Source organism: Hylobates moloch, unplaced genomic scaffold, assembly GCF_009828535.3.
Source record: "Hylobates moloch isolate HMO894 unplaced genomic scaffold, HMol_V3 SCAFFOLD_7, whole genome shotgun sequence".
In the NCBI taxonomy this organism is placed as follows: Eukaryota; Metazoa; Chordata; class Mammalia; order Primates; family Hylobatidae; genus Hylobates; species Hylobates moloch.
This window is the reverse complement of record NW_026652282.1, coordinates 42,740,552-42,744,855: the sequence shown is the minus strand read 5'-3', so window position 1 is coordinate 42,744,855 and position 4,304 is coordinate 42,740,552. Positions and strand designations below refer to the sequence as shown.

Genomic DNA, 4,304 nt, shown 5'->3' with positions numbered 1-4,304 from the left:
AAGAGGGAACATCCCAGCTACTGAACCTCAGGAGCCCCACAGGGCCTGATAATGGGAAGAGGAAATACATGTTGACTTGGAGGAAGCACTTGGATATATCTTTGGTTGCTTCAGGGAAAGCTTTGGCCCCTTAAAATTATGTTTTTCCTCCCTTTTCTCCCCTATGGGTCTGTTGGGGTTGGCATCAAAGAAGGCAGGTAGGAAGGAAAGAAAAAGAAGGTGGGCAGCAGGCAGAAAGAGTTAATTGGACCAGTCGTCCTCATCAAATTCAGAGGAGTCATCTTCTAAGTCACTGTACTCAACAGCAATGCGACGAGACAAGATGGTGGCCACGTCATTGCCCACGACATCCCGCTTCTCTTGTTCCCACTGCTCCTCAACCCTGCGCAGCTGAAAACCTTGATGGATGGCTGAAAGCAGGTCGCTACGGGCATCGCTTACGGCAGGCAAGGAGGACTTGGGCTTGGTGGTATCAGAAAGCGGTGGTGGTACAGCAGGCTGGCCATCTGCACCAGTGAAAGGGGGGAGGAGAGGCCCCGGAGGAGAAGGAGGGGGAGAGGAGGTGCTCCTCCTGTTGGCTGGGACAAGGGAGGTGGTGGCAGAGTTGGGTAGTCAGCTGCCTGCGGTGGGGAGGACGTAGAGGGGCAGCAAAATCAGGGTGAGGTGGGAAAGATGGGGGTGAGGGTGGTGGAGGCGTCCCTGGAGACCCAAATCCTAAGGCAGTGGTGGAGGTGGGATGCCTATCATTGGAGGCGGAGGTGGTGGAGGGGCAGGTGGTGGAGCAAACCCGGGTTTAGGGCCTGGTGGAGAGCCTAGAGGAGGAGCTGGTGGTGGATGGCTTGGGCTGACCACACTGGATCTTTTGGGTCCTGCCAAACCAGATCCTCTTTGGTTGTCCACTGGGTAACTGAATTCTGCTGGTGGAGGAGGCAAGTTGTCCTCGGAGAAGGAAGGAGAAGGTGAAGAAGCAGAGTCTGACTGTGATGTTGGTGGATAGCTACTTGCATCCACGTTTTCAACACAGCCAATGCTGCCATTCTGGTACACCAAGGTGGGTGGATACCAGAAGGCCCCAGCTTTTCTTTGGACTCCACAAATTCTTGCCCCATCTTAATTTTCTCCCACTCTTCCTTATGTGTCTTGATTTTACGTGGGTTTACATTCCCTCGATTTGGATTATCTTTCTTTTCTTTCCTATGCTTTCTCTTCTCTTTCATGATATCCTTGGTGTCCTGCAGCATCTTCTTCTTCCAAAGATCAAAGAAGTATGAAGGGTCTGTGTAGAATTTGAGTGCCTCTTTTCCATCGTCCCTGTAAGGGGTAAGATTGTTGAGAGGGGGAGGAGTATCACAGGTATTGTATGTTTCTAAGACAGGCACTGGGAGAGAGTTTCTGTCAAAAAGGTTCTGGTCTTGAATGGTGAAGCTTCTGAAGGCTTTTCAGGTGTTGATTCCTTGCAGTGACACTTCTTCCTTGGGATCCAGCTGAGTGACTTTAACTTGTAGTCCGTAGACCCTCTCAGCAAGGGAGCTTACCCGAGACGCAAAGATATTTGCCTGAGTAAAGAGCTCTCCAAAAATGTCCTCTGCATATTTACTCAGGCTGCCCAGCTGTCGGATGACATTTGCCAGGGTGATGTTGGTCATGCATTCCAGCTCGCTTCTGACACTAGGCAACGTCTGACAGCACAGGTGCCTTGGCTCGATATTCCTCGTTACTAACGGCATGGTGGACCTGCTTCAGGCAATGTTCTGAATGATGAAAAACAACCTGGCCTCCTGCAGTCGCCGTCAGCGACAGGAAGGGCAGGCCGGCCGCCCAGTCTCCGCACAGAGTGTGCTCCTGCGGACGGCCTCGCGGGCTGCCACACGGCCGGCTATTCCTTTACTTTCTTAATAAAATTGCTTTCACTTTTTCAAAAAAAAGAATTTCTTGCTTCCTAGTTTTATAGAAAATGTGACAAGGAAAATATGTTCTTATTGCCAATAAAAAATTTTGTCTAATTCGAAAGTTATTTAAAAGCTAATTCAAATTGTGGGCTTAAAAAGGTTATTGTATCCATGTAAGTTTCTGTATTGTCTTTAAAGTCCTTGCGCCGTTGAGTTACAGGGCTTTGACTCTTGAGACTAAAAAGGACACATGATTGTGTTATATCTAGTCTTAATTTTCTTGAATAGTTAAAATCATTTGCAAGCTCAAAAGTGACTGCTTTAGACTCCTGGGAAGAAGCAGTAGTGGTCACCTTGTGCAATAGTTCAGTAGCTAAGATTTTTGCTCTTTCACACTGGCAGCCTGGGTTCAATTCCCAGCTTAGGTAATTAGTCCTTTCCCATTCGTTATGTGTGTGACTTTTTGCCATTTATTGGTTCTTTTCCCTTCCATGGACAGCTTCTGATTTCCTGTCCTGAAATTTTCTTTTCTCTGAGCTACCTTTGGAGCAATTCTAGATCTTGTAAAAACCACTTGCTGTCTCATTGAAGATACTTCATGCACCTATGGTAAAGTCATACCGTTAGTTAAGGCTTATTGATTTCATGTAGGAGGTAAAAGAATTCAAAAGCCAGAAATATTGGCCATTTCTCTTGGCTAAAATCTAGTAATAAAATATTTTAAAATGATTTTCCTTTGGAGAGCTCTGTAGTTCGGAATCAACTTAATTAAGGCTGATATTTGCACTATATGTGCGTGGATATTGTTTTAAAGCCCCTGCTCTGCCTCTAAAACCTCCTCAGTTGATGGATATCTGTCTAATTCTGCACCTGCTCCTGTCTGTTCCTCCTTCCTCTTGCATCTAATCTTTTGTCACCCTACCAAATCGTCTCCATGTCTGTGTATTTATATATGATGTGTGTGATGTTTTGCTGCCAGAATATACGATAGTGGTCTAATTTATTGGCTTAAGAATGATAAGCACTTAAATAAAATATTTTGTCAGAAAAATAGAGACTTTAATGCCTTTTAAGTCACAATGTCTCTAACAATCTTTGAAAAATAAAGACAGCTTAAAGATTATTGGTAAAGTAAAATAAAAATATCTTCAAAATTTAGATATTTGGTCTAAATTGGGGGGAGAGGATACTGTTTGCTAGATGTTTTAAGGTCATAAACTGCTTCTATGACTTTTAGTAATTGTTTGACTTGCCTGTTTTACAGCAATTAGATCTTAGGTAGGGTCTGGGGACATATGGAGTTAGCCAGGCCCCCTGGCTAGGCTGGGAAGTCATGTGTTCTGCAATCTTATACATGGTTAAAATTGCTTACTCGCCAGGTTTTCACCAACAATAAAAGTTGCTAAGAGTTAACATTGTAATATGTACTTGCGACTACTGGAAAAATAGTTTTACATGCAAGGTGTATAAGGAAAGTAGAATGTGTTTTTGGTAAAAGATTATAAGAAGGCATGAAAACATGGTTTTTGTTAAAGGGAATGTAATTTTGTCTTGTTCAGAGGTTAAGATTGTCCTAACCTAAAGGAGTAATGGGACGAAACTGAAAGTTTAAGCAAGTTGTGAAGAATTTGTGAAGGGTGGATCTTATAAACGAAGTTCAGTGGGTATAAGCAAGCTGCCTAAGATTTGAAAGGGATGATTTAGTTTTTTTGTGGGTTGAACATTGAAATAAAAGCACACTGATGCAGGGCCAGAATCTGGGCCCCTGTGTCTGAGTAACAGGGTTTTCTTAGAGAATTGATCTGCTGTTTAACGGAAAGCTGTAAAGGATTATAAAAGGTTTCTGGAAATTTTACCTTCTAGTCAAACTAATTAAGATTGGATAGATTTTGTTTATAAGGTTTTATTAGGAATTGGGTTTAACATTAATAGTACACTAATGCAAACAAAGGTGAAATTTAGCTTTCTCTTTTGAGCAAGATTTGCATGTAATATTAAAAAATAGTGAAATATTTTTGTTTACCTTTGGAATAAATGACAGAAAAAAAGCGAGGGGAGAGGAGACAGATTCACCTGGCCTCATGCATCTTTATTGGGCCCTGTGTGGAAAACTGTTTCCCCTCTATTAATGAGTACAGATTTTTCCCTTTTACTAATGGTGACCTAGAATTTTATTTTATAATACTAAGTGTTTAAACCTTTGATATTTGACAAACTTTCCACAGTCAGATTTTAAATTAAGCCCCCTTTTTTGATCTGGTTAACACTTTTAGATATTGGGTCCCCTAAAGTCCAATGGGGACATATTCAGCTTGTTCTGTATATTAAAATCATACAGGAAGTATTGTCGAGTACAAAATGGTTTTCAGATCTCTTTGGGCTGTAATTGTATAAATGTGTTATTGGTGTGTGTTC

At 42.4% G+C, this 4,304-nt stretch overlaps 1 pseudogene; it reads right to left on the bottom strand.

Annotated features, from left to right (window-relative positions):
* Positions 1–240: 240 nt before the first annotated feature.
* LOC116811281 (actin-binding protein WASF2-like) lies at positions 241–1,830 on the bottom strand (annotated as a pseudogene).
* Positions 1,831–4,304: the final 2,474 nt, after the last annotated feature.